This window comes from Tursiops truncatus, chromosome 16 (genome assembly GCF_011762595.2).
Source record: "Tursiops truncatus isolate mTurTru1 chromosome 16, mTurTru1.mat.Y, whole genome shotgun sequence".
NCBI lineage: Eukaryota > Metazoa > Chordata > Mammalia > Artiodactyla > Delphinidae > Tursiops > Tursiops truncatus.
Genome location: NC_047049.1, coordinates 40,039,263 through 40,058,113, shown reverse-complemented (window position 1 = coordinate 40,058,113; position 18,851 = coordinate 40,039,263).

The following is an 18,851-nucleotide window of genomic DNA, read 5'->3' as shown; positions in this document are numbered from 1 at the left end:
TCTTCACTACTATTCTTTGAACTCTCTCCAAATTTAACACATACCTGTATATACCACCTGAATATAATTTTGAGATAATATCCAGTATTACAGTATTAGTTGACATCTCTGTAATGATTTCACTGTTTTAAATCAAAGAAGTCAAATAGCCAACGTTGCTGTCTATTTTAATCTAGTCATTAAGAGAAGAATTGCACAAAATATACCAATATGTTGTTTCTCTGAGGAGATGTTGGTTTAAGGAAGCTACACAGTCTTTCTTTACATTTTATTATCACTTTCTTCTAATAAAAAAGCTCATTGATTTTGATTTGAACATTTAAATTTGAAATGCCACTTTAAAAGAAAGTAGGAGGTTTGTGTTAACGCCAAGGGATGGAGGCTCCAATCTGGATACACCAGACAGCCAAGTTCAACCTCAATGAGACACCAGGGATCTGTGAAAACCCCTAACATAATGAGTTACTCAATCATCCTTTTAAAGTAAACACACATTTTTGTGTAAGCCCATATTGAAATGTGAAATTGGAATAATAAATACAGAAGAACATATCCATGAATATAGGTATCCCCAATTCAGATAAAAGCTGTGTTCTGGAAAGAGCATTAGTGTGTGGAAAGAACCTGTTACATTATGACCACATCTAAATGGCCAAATTGTACTTTTGGTAGACTTGATAATTAAGAGCTATGGAAGATTCTTCAGCTAATCAAAGGCATATGTGTTCCTAAGTTTTCAGTTCTATAACACTGCTACAAGGAAAGGAAAAGATTTCATTTCAAGAGGAGAATTGCTTTTTGAGAAAGTTGCTTTTGGCATCTGGATGGGTAATTTGCAGGTAGAATCTTGGCTACTTGCTCCTCTTGGACCATCATGGGTTGCCACCAAGTGGCCAATGATGATGAGAGTCTATCTGGGACCAGGATTTTTGCTGCCTCATGCTGCTATTTTCAGAAGTTTACAATATCTCCATTCATTCTCACTTAAGGACAGAAGACTGTCTGGAAAAACCCACTGATGAAGCTCACTCCCTTATTTTAGCATCTGCTCAACTGGACCATCTCAGCCGCCTTTATGGCAAATTAGTGAGCTCATGCATTTGGTTGGAAGTTCTTTTTAAATTGTGTGTGGCTTTCACTGCTGTCAGTTTCCCTTACTCTCACCAAATATTTTCCTCTTTGGGACTGTTTCCACCTTGCTTTGGGCCTGTTTTGATCCTAGGAGTATCTCCTTTTGTTGCTGCCCAATTTTTCACTGGAACCCTCAGCAGTAGCAATAAGATGAGTTCTAGATTTTCTTCTAATTTCTGTCCTATTCCTATCAAGTGCATATTACCATTCCACAATGGCATGCTAATAAGCCTTTAGATCCCTGATGTCTTGGGAATCAATTTTTCATTTTTAAAATTTTCTCTAAGACCTTGCTGCTCTTCAGAGAGTGGTCTATGATCCAACAGTATGTGCATCAACTAGGAGCAGAATGCAGACCCCATGTCAGACCTACAAAATCAGAATCTGCATTTTAACAAGACCCCAGGTGATATACATGTATGCATATTACATTATGAGAAACACTGCTCTATGATGTCACTGATATGTGGTAATATCTTAAATGCCTCAGTGATGCAGAATCTCTACTTTATTATTAAGCAGGTCATTTTATCTTTGGGCAGCTTCCATCATAAGAAAGACCCTCCTTACACTGAAATTAAGTTTACGTCTCCATGAATTTTATTTGTAGGTCTAAGTTCTACACACTTGGGCCAGACCAAAATTTAATCTTTGGTTTATAAGACATTCTTTCAAATATGTTAAGATAAATATCATCCCCACTTAATTTTTTTTCTATTTCAGAGTAGGTACATTCACTTATTTGCTTCAATAGTTACTCAGATCATATAATTTCAAGTTTCTTCTCCTCTGAACACATTCCAGTTTGACTCCACCCCCAAAAGGAACCTCCCTAAGTTTTGAGAATTTCGTGGTCTAGCATTCAGGGACTAGATGATTGGTACAATCTCATATTGCTAAGAATGAGGGATAGAATTTCCTTTCCAATATTCTTACTGCCACACCATTTTCATCAAAATCCTGACCACTAGAATTGTCTGGCTTGCCATATGTTGGAAATTTCTTAACTGTCTGATATAAACCTATGGGTTTACTTTTTTGAAGGGCTTTTAAAATACATTCAAACATTGAAATAACCTAATAAATTTACCTAACATTTTTTGTGTTTTAAAAAATATTTGTTAGGCCTACTGCCTTGTATGGAAGTGATGAGATTTTTTTCCTTTCTCTCAATAAAAGTATTTGCTAATGGGAGTATGATTTGAATTCTCTGAAGCTGCATCAAACAAAAGAAAACCATTAAGTGGACTCAAGGAAGAATAAGGGCATAGAATTGGAAGAGGCAAATCTTAAAAATAGAAGGCTATGTTCTCACAGGGGAAAGTGCAATCACAAACTCTATGATGACATTTAGCCCCATGGAAATAAGAGTGTTCTCTAGCGTTCCAGCACTTAGACATCAATTCATGGTGGTCTCAAGCTATGTTTTTGTTCTGGCACATTAAACAGAATGAAGACATATGTCTAAATTTAAGACATCCTTTTAGGGCTCTGTGCACGAGAGCCAGCTGAGAAATTTGAACTATTTCAAAGCACTAGAAAAGGAATTGTAGACACATCCTTTGTTTGGGCATATATTTTTAATTATCCTGCCTTTTAATATTCTTCTCCATTTGAGGATAATCAGACAAAATGGATCCTGCTGGGCATTGTCATGCTTAATAAAAGTAAGACTGAACATCTGCAAATATGGCGACACTGTGGCGCGTACAATGCGCCAGCGACTGAGCTGCATTCTGATGTAATTATAACACCACATGTTGCTGTGATAATGTAATTCCCTGTTTACATTAGTTCTAGCACTCAGAATAAACTCTTCTTGCGTTAGGTGCTAAGCAATTTCAACCAGGGTAGACACATAGAATAATGAAGGAAGAAATGTATTAAATGCAGGATGTAGATAATAGCAAGGGAAGGCAGATAAAAGCCTGCAGACTATCACGTTTGAGTCTGCAGGCCAGGGATCAACTCCCTGGGTTTAATTCCAGCTTCTTCTATTGCTAGCTGTGTGACCTTGAGCAAGTCCTCAGCCCCTGTGAAATGGAGATAATAATCATATTTTTCTTATAAGATTATAGTAAGAATTAAATGTATTAATATATGTAATCATTTATCTTCTTCCTCCTCCTCTTTCTCCCTTCTTATTTTCCTTTCTCTTAACTTTTTTTTTTTTGGCTTTTCTAAAAAAAATTTATTTTATATTGGGGTATAGTTGACTTACAATGTTGTGTTAGTTTCTGGTGTATAGCAAAGTGACTCAGTTATATATATACATATATCCATTCTTTTTCAGGTTCTTTTCCCATATAGGTTTTTACAGAATATTGAGTAGCGTTCCCTGTGCTATACAGTGGGTCCCTGTTGATTATCTATTATACATATAGTAATGTGTATATGTTAATCCCAACCTCCTAATTTATCCCTCCCCACCCCCGTTCCCCTTTGGTAATCATAAGTCTGTTTTCGAAGTCTGTGAATGTCTTTCTGTTTGGTAAATAAGTTCATTTTGTATCATTTTTTAGATTCCACATATAAGTGATACCATATGATATTTGTCTTTCTCTGTCATACTTAGTATGATAATCTCTAAGTCCATCCATGTTGCTGCAAATGGCATTATTTCATTCATTTTTATGGCTGAGTATATATGTACCACATCTTCTTAATGGACTTTTAGGTTGCTTTCATGTCTTGGCTATTGTAAATAGTGCCGCAATGAACATTGGGGTGCACGTATCTTTTCGAAGTAGGGCTTTCTCCAGATATATGCCCTGGTGTGGGATTAACTGACCATAGGTGCATGGGTTTATTTCTGGGCTTTCTATCCTGTTCTATTGATCTATATTTCTGTTTTTGTGCCAGTACCATATGTTTTGATGACTGTAGCTTTGTAGTACAGTCTGAAGTCAGGGAGCCTGATTCCTCCAGCTTCATTTTTCTTTCTCAGGATTACTTTGATTATTTGGGGTCTTTTATGTTTCCATCCAAATTTTAAGAGCTTTTGTTCTAGTTCTGTGAAAAATGCCATTGGTAATTTGATAGGGATCGCACTGAATCTGTAGATTGCCTTGGGTAGTACAGTCATTTTGAAGATATTGATCCTTCCAATCCAAGAGCATGGTATACATATTGCCTTTCTTCTTTCCTTCATCAAAAAGCCACTAGCAAAGCCCAAATGAAGTAGGTAGTCCAGAGTTGTCAGACCTCATTGACAGTTGGAGCCAGTGTGCAAAGAGGGTGGCAGCCAGGTGGTGTCATAAAACTGGCTACATTTAGGCGCTTGAGGTTATGAGAGCTGGACTCTTCACTATCAAAGAAGGGAGGTACAAGTGTGGAGGGGGAAGCTAGAATGAACTCTGTGACATTGCATTGGAGTTGAGGTATCAACAGAAACTCATCATTTTATAGATAATATATAGAAATAAATATAGACATAAATTCGTGTGCTATGGTCTGAATGTTTGTGTCCCCCAAAATCAATATGTTGAAACCTAACCCACAATGTGATGGTCCTAGGAAGTGTGGCCTTCGGGAGGTGCTTTGGTCATAAGAGTGGAGTCCCCATACAATGAGAAGTCTGGGACCAGGAAGATGGCTCTCACCTGACCATGATGGCACTCTGATCTCAGACTTCCAGCCTCCAGCACTATGAGAAATAATTTCTGTTGTTTATAAGCCATCCAGTCTCTGGTATTTTGTTAGGAATAAGTCTGTGTGTGTGTGTGTGTGTGTGTGTCTGTGTCTGTGTGTGTATGTATGTATACATACACACACAGACACAGACACACACACACACACACACACACACACACACACACACACACACACACCCATATATTTCCTAGTTCAGTACCCTAAAAGAGCCTGGGGAAGGAAATATTACAATAGCAATGAGCATACCTAGTGCTCAGATCTTGGTTTCCAAACACCATTCTCCATTGAAAGGAACGAGGGCTCCTTACAGAAATGGCTGATTCTAGGTCTGGGTTAGGAAATGAACAGAATGAGCCTAGAACTTCTTGTTATGCTAGATAGTAAGGAAATAAAGAATGATGAGGACTTGTCAAAAGAATAGAGAAACTAGCTTAAAGGGGATCAACTAGTCAAATCTAGGACAATTTTTGATCACCAAAATGAATCATAATAGTAGTAAATTATAAACATTGAATAAAATAGGAACCCATGGGTCTACAGGGATATAAACAAATAAACAAACGAATGAATAAATGAATGAATGAGAAAGTTCTTCCTTATAGAAAGCCAACTAATAATAAATATAGAAGAAATTATGCATGGAAAACTACCATTTGGCAACCATCAGAATAACAATTCAGAAAAGAAATATTAATGATGTTATAACTAATGGGTGAACATGAGTTGAGGAATGGGATTTTTATATGGCCTCTAAGTATCCTCCCACAAAAGATTTATTAATTAAAAAGGAAGGAAAGTGACTTTACAGTGGAGAAACCTGGCATCATTTTAATCAAGTGATCAAAGTTAACACCACTAGTAACATTATGTGCGACTCAAAAGGATGCAGGCAGAACGCAACCCTAACTTGAGGGATGTTCTGCAAAATGAAGGGTCCATAATCTTTAAGAACTTCAAGGTCATGAAAGTGAAGGAAAGACTGAGGAACTGTTCAGGTTGAAAGAAACTGGAGAGACAAGACTAGTGGGTACAAAGTGTAATTCCTGGATTGAATTATTTGCTCGGATATTAGTAGGATAACTGGTGAAATGTGAATGAGGTCTCTGAGCAAAGGGTATGTGAGAGTTCTTTGTTCTCTTTTGCAACTTTTCTGCAGGTTTGAAACTGATTCAAAACAAAATATTTAATTTTAAAAATGTAGGAAAAACAAGCTGTGTCAAGTACCTGGCACATAGTAAGGGCCCAATAAAACTTAGTTATTGTTTTTGTAATGGCTGTACTATGAAATTTTTTTTGTTATAGTTGTTTTCATTTTCATTCTTCCTAGCTAAGAATTCCCCCAAATAACAGCAAGACTAGAATTTTAAACCTGCAAAAATTTTAACATCCACACCAAGATTTACCAATGCCATTCAGATTTCTTAGGTATGGCCTCATGGATTCAAGGAACTCAAGCATCTACTTCACCAGATACTCTAAAAATTCTCCATATAGCCAGATTCATGTGTGTGTGTGTGTATATATATATATAGATAGATATCTATATATAGAGAGAACAAAAAAGGAAGTGAAAAAGAAAAGATATGAGAATAAATGCAAAGGATTATACTGGTTTCTCCCAAATGAAAACCAGCCTCAGAATTATAAAGTCACATTTCATACAGTTCCTTTTTGGAACAAATGACTAGTCCTTCTTTTTCAAGTTGGAGGCTTTCACCTATAAATCTCATCTTTTTTCTCTGCTTTGTTTCAACACAACTGCAATGGTTCCAGGCACCACAAATGCATATATCACTACCAGCAAAGAAGGGAGCTATTTCCTCATATGAGGGTCTTTTAATTAAGAAAAAAACTTTCCCAGAAGGTAGAAGGGAGACTTTCTCTCAGATCCAATTAGTTAGTATTAGGTCAAGAAGGTTTTTAAACCAATCACTAGTAAAGGGAATAAGGCCATGATTGAATTAAATTTATGATCAATTCCTTGAGGCCAGGAAGTAGAGTTTATCTCTTTCCTTGGGTACAGTGTAAACACCAAAACATAATCAGGATTTTTCCAGAAAGGGGGAGTAGATGGTGGCAACATGGCTACTGAATAAGCAACTTGCAGGATCTGACATACTAGAGATAGGAAAAAATATAAGAAGAAGGGAAGAAAAAAGACCTACAAAAACAAACCCAAAACAATTAAGAAAGTGGCAATAGGAACATATATATTGATAATTATCTTAATGTAAATGGAATAAATGCTCCAACCAAAAGACACAGACTGGCTGAAATGATACAAAAACAAGACCTGTATATACACTGTCTGCAAGAGACCCACTTCAGACCTGGGGACACATACAGACTGAAAGTGAGGGGATGGAAAAAGATATTCCATACAAATGGAAATCAAAAGAAAGCTGGAGTAGCAATACTCGTATCAGACAAAATAGACTTTAAAATAAAACTGCTATAAGAGACAAGGAAGGACACTACATAATGATCAAGGGATCAATCTAAGAAGAAAATATAACAATTGTAAATATATATGCACCCAACATAGGAACACCTCAATATATAAGGCAAATGCTAACAGCCATAAAAGGGGAAACCAACAGTATCACAATAAGAGTGGGGGACTCTAATACCCCACTTATGCCAAGGGACAGATCATCCAGACAGAAAATTAATAAGGAAACACAAACCTTAAATGACACATTAGACCAGCTAAACTTAATTGATATTTATAGGACATTCCATCTGAAAGCAGCAGAATACACTTTCTTCTCAAGTGCACAGGGAACATTCTCCAGCATAGATCACATCTTGGGTCACAAATCAAGCCTTGCTAAATTTAAGAAAATTGAAGTCATATCAAGATCCTTTCTGACCACAATGCTATGAGATTAGAAATCAATTATAGGAAAAAAAACTGTAAAAAACATAAACACATGGAGGCTAAACAATATGTTACTAAATAACCAATGGATCACTGAAGAAATCAAAGAAGAAATAAAAAATAATATAATCTGGCCATTCATGAATCACGAACTTCATTAAAACAAAAGTATTTATATAAGCTTCTTGATTTCTAATACATAAATGTCATTAATTCTAAAAATGCACATTTTTTTGACATTTAAACATCTCTGAAATTGAGTCTACCTTTAAGGTATTTTATAGTTTAATTGGCAACTCTCTTCTTTCTTTGTGGTCCATAAACTAATGGTGCATCTTATATTTGATGGAGTGTTAGATTAGGTAATACGTAGTAAGCCAGTAATAGTTACCTTATCCACTGTTGGCAAACATTACCTCACTTAATCATTGTAATAGCCCTATGAGGTAAGCACTATTATTATCCCTATTTGCCAAGAAGGATTCACTGGAAGAAGGCACAAGCCATAGAAAGGAAAGGAGGGCAAATGATGGAGCCTCAGTTGTGCTTAGGGTGGGGCCTTAATTCTTAGTAGCTCCATTTTTTCAGATCACTCATAATTTACTTCACATAGGACTTTCCTCAATACAGCAATTCTAGTTTCATTGGATCTGTGTTTGTATTGCATAAAGTCTTTCCCTAAGCTGATTCTCTTGGTTGCCTAATGCTATCTGTGGACCAGACCCTACCTCCAGAGGTTCTGACTCAGCAGAGCTGGGAATTTGTATTTTATCACTGTGGGATTTACTAGCATAACTTGATACATGCAGAGAAGAGTAAGCCATGTTAAAGAAACATTCTACAACAGTCCACTGGTCTGCACATTCTGGAAAACTAGAATTTTTGTTAATATCTTTTATCTTTTAACTACACAGTAATATATGCTTATCATAGATAGTGTGGAAAATCACACAGGCAATAAAAAAATTATTTCTAATAAGCCCAACGCTCAATGATATCCATATCATTCATGAACATTTTCCAGGCTGTAAGTAAGTTTTATTAAAAATATATTCCACTAAGCAAATGTAGCATGATTTACTTGATCACGGGAGATATTTAGAGGTTTTTTTCCCTCCAATGTTTTATATTAATTTCAACAATATCACAAGCATACTTATAGTTAAATATTGAGCATATCCATGAGGATAAATTCTCAGGTTCAATTATATGAAATTTTTTAAAGTTAGGAGACTATTGCCAAATTACCATTTAGAGGCAATTTAAAATCTGAGTTCTTTATTTTATTTTTTTTTTTACATCTTTATTGGAGTATAATTGCTTTACAATGGTGTGTTAGTTTCTGCTTTATAACTAAGTGAATCAGTTATACATATACATATATCCCCATGTTCCCCTCCCCCTTGCGTCTCCCTCCCACCCTGCCTATCCCCCGCCTCCAGGAGGTCACAAAGCTCCGAGCTGATCTCCCTGTGCTATGCGGCTGCTTCCCACTAGCTATTTTACGTTTGGTAGTATATATAAGTCCATGCCTCTCTCTCGCTTTGTCACAGCTTACCCTTCCCCCCTCCCCATATCCTCAAGAGATAAAATCTGAGTTCTTTAAATCAAAACTTTATGAAAACAACACAATGATTTTTTGAGAACTGACCTCATACTGTCACATGAAAACCACGCGGGATATTTGGCATGAAGATCGAGATGCTTTGCTACTGAGGAGCAGCATGATAGTCCATGACACGGTCATTTGATTTTGCTGGGTGATAGTTTGAAAAGCACACCCTACAAAGCAAGTAGGCAAGACTTAGTCAGTGCCCAGCACCTGGTCCTCAAAAAAATTTTTTTATCACCCATTCTTCCATTTATAAAAATTCCATGGCTTAACAAATGAATGACAGAACTATGATGAAAACGGAAAATGTAATTTGTGTATGGTAAAATGGTATGTGATTCTTTAATGCGATTCAGGGAAAAGCCAAGAGCTTGTACAGATATTTTTCTACTTGAAAATGTGGGTATTCTTGAAGGTTTTGGCACAAATTCCACATAAGCATCAATGATGTGCTGCTCATCTAACTTACTGTATAATTACCTAACATTTATGTTTAGCAAAATATAATATGTAGTGGGTGCTGATAAGAATATCTAATTTTATCCTTCTAAGAAAGCATAAAGACTACCCAGATGTGACTAAAAGAAGGAGTCTATTTGGATCTAATCTTCTCTCATTCTTTCATTATCCCTTTCCTGTAGTTCCCTTCTTGCCTTCCCTCTGTGTGTCCCATGCGAATCTTTCTCCACCCTGGCTGGGTGTTGTTCATGTCATTGTATTAGGGCCCTTACTACTATTTACAGATTTTTATAGTCTATTTACAATTGCAAGTTCTTAAGTACCAAAATATTAGTAGCAATGTTTTTAAGACAGGTCTGTTGTTAATTGTTTGGGGCTCCAAGAATAACTTTCATGTAGTTTGCTGGGTCCTTCAGCTTTGCTCTCTAATATAAGTTTCTGTGTGTTGTTAAATTAGTTTTGCTTCTTTATTACTATTTGGGATCTGAGTTGAAAATAGAACACCATTAGGCAGAAATATGGGCACCATGATATATCCTATTGACACAAATAAACCTTTCTTTAAAACATTATATTATGCCCCATATAAGCAACAAAATGATCAACTATCATTTACCATAGCCATCTCTACACATTCGTTCCTTCAAATAATATCTACCACAATACTGCACTGTTATTAATTTTGTACAGTTGAGAAATACACTGAAATGGAAAAAAATCAACAAAAAACAGCCATATACATTTTTTCAATTTTTCTATACTTTTGTATAATATCCCAAAGTTTAATACTTCTCATAGGAACAGAGTTTCCCGTTGCAGAGCACAGGCTCCGGATGCGCAGGCTCAGCGGCCATGGCTCACGGGTCTAGCCGCTCCGCGGCACATGGGGTCTTCCCGGACTGGGGCACGAACCCGTGTCCCCTGCATTGGCAGGCGGACTCTCAACCACTGAGCCACCAGGGAAGCCCCAGGAACAGAGTTTTAATACCAGTCATCTAAGTGGTAAAACAGGTGCTCACAAACTTTTTACTGACACATAAAGATTGTTTTAGAGTCAACTATAACTTTTAGTGATGTTGTCCTATTACAGAGGTAGTGACCTTATTAATGACTGACCACCAGTGACTTAGAGGGTAGAATTCTTAGGCTAAGGCTCATGTTTTAAAATTTTACTTTTCAACTTTCTCACAAAGAAATGGCTTAATATGGATGAGACATTTTCATATAGAGATCACTCTATTGCTCTAATCTTTACCATCCTTTTTACCAATGTATGTGGTCAACCACACGGGGGCAGGGGGGCCAGGGTATGCAGAGGACTCAGACAAAATCAATCAATGTGTATATTACAATGTCTCATGGAAAATGAACATAGTAATTCTTTTTTTGAAACAGAACGTAAAACTTATTTTAGACTCACTACTTATGGATTACTGTATATTTTCATGACATAGTTATTTTAAAAATTTGTTTATTGATTTTAAATGAAAACCATAACAGTCTTCTCTCCCTCTAGGCTTCCTTTCTTTGTTTCTTGGCCTTCCCTCTCACCCATACTCCCACATTATATTTTAAGGTTAACTGAGTCAGAACATTTGCATTTTGTATTAAGGTGCGTAAAGCAAGGCTGCCCCATTGCTCAGCCACGTGAGGAAAATCCTTTTATCCAAGTACTGTATTTAACCAGCTCTTAAAGGGATTTTATTTATTTGGTAGGAACCAAAGCTGGTGAATGAATCTGAGGGTCAATTTGGGGCACTGCAGCACCAAAAAATATAGACACGCATCTTTCTGCTTTTTAACTCTTCAAACTGGAAATAAGAAAATCATTTTTAGGCTGCCAATATTGAGTCAGAAGACATTTCCATTGATCTAAAACTGCATTAAGAGATGAAGCCCGGGCTTTCCTGGTGGCGCACTGGTTGAGAATCTGCCTGCCAATGCAGGGGACACGGGTTCGAGCCCTGGTCTGGGAAGATCCCACATGCCGCGGGGCAACTAGGCCCGTGAGCCACAGTTACTGAGCCTGCGCGTCTGGAGCCTCTGTTCCACAGCAAGAGAGGCCGTGATAGTGAGAGGCCCGTGCACCGCGATGAAGAGTGGCCCCCACTTGCCGCAACTAGAGAAAGCCCTCGCACAGAAACAAAGACCCAACACAGCCATAAATAAATAAATAAATAAATATTAAAAAAAAAAGAGAGAGATGAAGCCCAAGTAATATTCCCTTTTCCCATAATGTGTCTTACGCACATTTCACATTCTTAACCTGAGTAAGATGGGAACAAACAAGCTCTCACCATTCATTCACACTCTAAATTATCCACTGACTTCAAAGCCGTCTGGGAAAAAATACAAGCAAAGAGGATATTGTGCTTTTTCCAACCATACAATGGTAAATCAGAAAAAGACATTCTGTGGAGTTCTTACAGGACTTATTAACTAAATAGTGTTTATCTTCCTTTCCTGGCTAACCCGCTCAGAACGAGTAATGAGCTCAGAGGAAATAAAGCAAAGACTGAGCCCTTTCCAATCCTTCCAGCTGCCCTGCCGCACACCAGTTCTTTGAATGTTTTCTTAATTTTGTGTTTGTTTGACCTAAGCACTCCAACTGAACTGAGCAAGGGCTTCCAGGAGATGGTTGGGGACAGGCAAAGCAGGTTTGTTTCCCATGTGCTATTTGGTAAGGTTCTCAGAGACATATGTCAATCAACCCATTGCCTCAATTAAACATGTAGTTTTCAAGTTAGAAGTTAGTTTTCAGTCTGTTGCTGGCCAGGAAAGGTAGATGTTTAGGGAAAAGTATTTACCGTTAGACCTCTGTGGCCTTAATTTGGTTCCCCACTGCTTATAATCTCTACCTTCTCTTCTGCGGCCACTCAGTGAAGGAATGCTGCCATTCTAATTCTAAGGATAGTAGATAGGCCCAAAGGATGTATCATTTACCACCACCAGCTAAGCCATCTTAGATCAGGCAGTGAGGATCAAGTGCATTACCACTTACTGAGAATCACATCATAAGTTTTTATTATTAGGAATTCTTTTAATTTCTGGTAAAAATAATATCAAAGATTAACAACTCTTTCATAAAAAACCTTAATACTTAATACTTCTACTTATTGTGGAGAATCACAATGTGTAATATGAAACTTCTGTGACTCTCAACAAATAAAAGGTGGGGATTAGGGAAGAAACAGATGAAGGAGGATGGTTGAAGTTGAGGAACAACAAATGACAAAGAGCATGAGTTGCCAATTTTTCCACAAAAAGACAATACGTAAATGGGAAAAAGTCAGGAAATCACCTATCATCTTTGATGTTCCCTGACTTTTTCTAAGACCTTCTCACCCCAACGGCCATTTAAACAGCCAATGAAGAAACTGAATCGTACTCGCTGGAGGACATTGTATCCACTTCTACTACCTAGCCATGTAAAACCATTCCTAACACAAACTGATTAGTTCTCCAAAACTAAAAATTGATTTTCACTGATTGCTTTCATGTAGAGAAATAGCCTAACTTTGAGAAAGCTCTTATGTTGTTTATAGTTGTTAAAGTCATTTATTTCAAATACTGTTGATGTTTATAATTCATTATTTTCCTTGCTTAGATTTACATAGGAGTCATGAGATAACATATATTAAATTAAAGCCATTTTTAATATTGTGGCATATTAGGAATTATGCATATCTGAAAGTTCTTCTCAAGTGACATTGTAAACATAGCCAAATTATTATCATTTTCTTCATGTAGCAATAAAGTCTGAATATTAAAAAAGTTCCATTTTCTTAACAAAATTAAGCATAAAAAGTTCAAGCTTAATTAACTTTTTCCATACATAGGTCTCCCCAGCTTGGATCATGCCCCAGAAAAGAGAAAAAAGCTGTATAAAAACCTTAAACATTAAGATACTGTACAGTAAACAACAAAGAATATAATGTTAATAGCAGCTTTCTCTAAGGGGTAAAGTGATAGATTTTTAAACTAATTTTCTTTATTTTCCATACTTTCTACAGAAAGCATGTACAACTTCTATCATGCAAAATAACCAGTTTTTAAATGGAAAAGTTTCCTTTCTGCCTTAATACAGAAAGAGGTAAAGGGAACAAAAATGAAAGCTATAATAATAATTCTAACAGAAACATTACAAACTTTACAATTTAGATGCTTATAGTTACATGTTAAGAGACTGAAGAAGATAGTTTCCTGTATTACCAATCTTAAGAGTGATGAAAGTAAGGCTCAAACTAAGTAAACTGGTCAAGGTCGCAAAGTGAATAAACGGCTGAACTTGAATTGGAATACAAATTGTCAGCTCTTAGACTCTTACAAGTGTACTCTCCATCACTTTATCATGGGTCACTATAGAGGATGCCATCATATCCTTACGTCAGCCCTGGAATTGCTTGTCCATACATGCTGCAGCTACTAATAATGATGAACATTCATATATCCATACTAGGTGCCGAGCTCTGCTCTATGTACTTCACAAATATTAATTCATATAATCCTCACAGCAACCCTACGGACTAGATACCATTCTTACCATTCTATTTTACAGATAAGAAAACTGGGGATGTATAACTTGGGCCAAGATGACACAGCTAGTGATAAAAGTGGGACACAGGCTAACTGGCTTCAGAGTCTGTGTACCTAACCACCACATTAAACGGTGTGCCGGCTTGCCTTTATTAGGTATGTTAACAGGAGAGGATTGATCTCCTTTGGTGCTAGGTAAGCCTCAAGGCAAAATATAGAAAATAGTATATAAAGTGTGAAAGGAGCATCATTATTTTTCCAAGAAATTGCTTTGCCTATATACTTCCTGATCATTAGGGTCCAACTTGGACAAATTCACTTCCACACTGAGCCTCAGTCAACGCTTGACCCATTTTATGGAGAAGAAAACTGAGGTCCATAGGAAACACTGATGGTAGAGGTAAGAATATACTACTCAGCACATTTTTATCCAAAGACAGTTTCATTAAACTCCACCATTGTTTGCGGGTTAAACTGTGGCCCGTGACATTTCAGGGAGCAGATACAAAATGCACCACTTGTACTGTAGTGAAACTTTCCATTACAAGGAACTTGATTCCAGCAGGAATAAGGCTGCCTAGAAGCAAAGGGCTACTATAAAAACACAAAAAAACAAACAAAACTAATCGGGAACATGACTTCTTCGTTGTACACATGCATTACATCTGGGCTGCTACACAATATAGGCCACTGACAAAGTCTGTGTTTAGACAGAGAGTTACTCTAGTCATGTGAAGACGACAGACAGAAATAGATTTTTCTTTTCTTAACTGTACTAAAATATACATAACTTAAATTTAGCATCTTAACCTTTTCTAAGTGTACAATTCAGAGGCATTAGTGTATTCACATTGTTGTGCCACCATCACCATCATCAATCTCCAGAACTCCTTTCATCTTCCCAAACTGAAACTCCATGCCAATCAAACGGTAACTGCCCATTCCTTCCTTCTTTAAGCTCCTGGCAACCACCATTCTAATTTCTGTCTCTATGAATTTGACTACTCTGAGTACCTCATAAAAGTGGAATCATACAAAATTTGTCTTTTTGTTGACTGGCGTATTTCACTTAGCATAATGTCTTCAAGTTTCCTCCATGCTGAAGCATGTATCAGAATGGCCTCCCTTTTTAAGGTTGCTTAATATTTCATTGCATGTGGTAATAAAATACCACATCTTATTTATCTATTCATCCACTGATGGACACTTGGATTGCTTCTACCTTTTGGCTATTGTGAATACTGCTGCCATGAATATGGGTGTCCAAAGATCTTTTCAAGTCTCTGCTTTCATTTCTTTTGGGTATACACCCAGAAGTGGAATTGATGGATCATATGGTAATTCTACTTAAAAAAAAAACACCATAGTGCTTTCCAAGGGGCCACTCCATTTTACAAGAAATAGCCACTTAAAAGCCAATTAACGAGTTCAGTTTCTCTACCCCCTCCCCTTCCTCAAAGAGAACAAGTTCTTAACCCTGTGATTGCCAACTATACTATTTACCTCCTCAGTCCAACCCAGTCTACAGTCTCTCCATTTTTCCTTACTTTAGTAAGCCACAATTTTATTGACAATGAAGAACTTGTAGAACCATAGGACCCGGGCCAAGTCATCCCCTACTAAAACTGCACCCTTAAAACTTCATAATAGAATCACCCCAGGAGCCATACTTGAGCTGTTTACTAAGGAAGGAAGACTAGCCTCAGAGATTTGTCCAAGTTACTACATTTAGACTACATTGATTATTATTGTAATACCCAGCTTATATTTTGCTGTTTCATAGCAGAGCTGAAATACTATCCACAAAAGCATAGCATGCACCTGTTTTTCCATGTCCTGGTAATGAATTTCATGAGTGCTTTCCTAGATGGTTCCATGTATCACTCACATTTGACTCTACCACAGCGTCTAATATGGTTACTCGTACTATGTATGAACTGATAACCAACTCAGATGTGTCCCAAACGTGAACTATTCACGTTACCACCCTCAATGACTTTTGCCATGTTCACATAAGTCAACTCACTTTTCTTTTACGTAAGTTATTATCTTTAGCAAGAAAATTTTTGTTGGTAATATAGATGGAAAAACTATCCCTTGCAATAAGTAAAATAAATACACTTACAAGAAAACAAACTTATCCAACTACCACCTAAAATTATTCTACATACTACCAGTAGAAATTCTGGACTAGCTGCCTTGATATATGAATATGAATGTATTGACCTCCTTTAAAATGGTGTATTAATAAATATTTTGAGAAGAAAATTACAAATAATGGCAACATCAAGATAAAGAATTTGGTTCTAAAATGTTAGCAGTGATTTTGGGGGGCTATGCAATCATGGACAATTTTATTTTTTATGCTTCTCACATGGAAATAGATGATTTATATAAATAGAATATGTATGTCTATACATATACATGAGTGTGCATGTGTGTGTGTGTGTGTGTGTGATATTTTGTTGATAGAGACAATAGGTGAATGAAAAAAAGCAAAAGATAGTGAACCCTAAAAACCAGGTCCATCAAATTGATGTTGGACATCAGTGGAGTGATGATTGTTTCAGCCAGATCATTCTCATGTCCATCAACAGAGTGCCTCAGAGGAATGATATAAAAAGAAAGCAGACATAAGGGATTATCTGATGGAGAGTAAATATGTGAGTCAAAGCAATGACAGCCAGACCAGCACAGGCATCTTCTGAAATGCTTTCGTCCATATTTAATCAATGAAAGGTACTACAGCAGGACCCACAATATGCAGAGTAACATAGCAGGGGATAATATGTGCTACAAGAATTATAAGTCACTGTTCTTGCCCCATATTTTTAAAAATCTAAATGATACAGCCATGAAAAAATATATTATAAATTAAGTGTTGCAAAGGTAGAGATACATATAATAATCTGTGGGTACAGAGAGGAGGAAGCAGGAACGAGTGGGAAAGCAACCAGAGAAGATGTCTAGAATGAAGTGATGTTTAAGGTTATTGATGATAGTAGTAAAATGTATGAAAAGAGTTCCTTGTCTCCACAAGATAAACACTCCCTTCTCCAGGACCAAAGAGAGGAAGAAATCATCTTGAACCTAGAGTACCCCATTTTCCTAGCTAGAACTGAAGAATGCTGGAAGAGTGCACAATTGAACAGACTGCCAAGGAAGGAAAAGTGAGTTCAGGGGAAGTCACAAAGTCCTGAAGTTTCACGTGATGCTGGCTAGTTAAAAGAGGGTACTCATGCCAGCTGCTTACACTCCTCTGAGGCCTGACCTAAGCTGTCTTACTTCCGGACATCCTTCTCCAGCTGGGCTATTTCCTGGGCTGTTTCAGACTCGTCCCTTCAACCCCCTTCACAGCTGTGGTTTGGCATCTCTGCAGCAAGAGCCCCAGTGGCCAAAGTGTCCTCTGGGCTTGTCTCCTGGGAGCAAAGGCCTGCCTATTTCCACTACTGAATTTACCCACAGAGACAGGCGGAGGAAGCTTTTTTTAGATGGCCAAAGCAAATTGGTCTGCATGAATTACATTGGAGCCGTGTGGTAATAATCAAATTTGGTGCCTGGGACACCCAAGCAGCACACGCATAGGCTGTAAGTAGCTTAGAACTTTTCCTGCCGCATCATTGAAACTGCTGGCTTAAGAAATGGAAGCTTTTGAGGGATGAATGAAAACTCCTCGTCATACACGATGTTTGGCTGTGGCCAAAGGGAGTAGTCAAGTTGAAGTTATACAACAAACAGTCGTTTTTTTCCAGAGCCAAGAAAGTGACTAGGATTTTCTATATCTGGATAGTGATAAAACAGGGGTCTATAAACTCTGGCCTGCAAGCCAAGTCCAGCCCTCCTCCTTGTTTTCATATCTCTACAAGCTCAGAATGGTTCCTCCATCTTTAAACAGCTGAAAAAAAAATCAAAAGCATATTTTGCATCAGGTGAAAATGATATGAAATTCAAATTTCAATGCCTATGAATAAAGTTTTATTGGAATACAACTACACCTATTGTCTCTGGTTGGTTTCCAGCTTCAAATGCAGAGTTGATTGAGTAGTTGCAGCAGAGACCTTATGACCTGCAAAGCCTAAACTATTGATTGTCTATCTGGCCTTTTATAGACAGTTTTCAACCCCTGTCCTAAAGTTGTGGCCAGTGTGACCAAGAGTAAGGGCAAGGTGAAATAGCAGTGAGTGGGAAACTTTTTAAATGGGAATATTGATATGTTTTTCTGAGATGCATTTTTTAATGCTCCAGTATACTTGTTTGTAGATTGTACCACACTGCGGAAGAGCTATATCTGGAGCTCAGCTTTAATGCTTAAAATAACACTTAGATTTCATTTTTGCTTTTGTGATACTCCCATCCCCCCCATGTAAGCATGTGCATGCAAACATGCACGCGTACGCGCGCGCGCGCACACACACACACACACACACACACACACACACACACACAGGAAAAATGATAGGCAGATCACTCATGTACCTCATGTGAGCTCAGCAACGTGCTTGTGCTCACAGAGGTACAGTGGTAGGAAGAAGTACAAGAGCAGTGAATTATGGACCCCCCACGATGGACCCCAAAGGA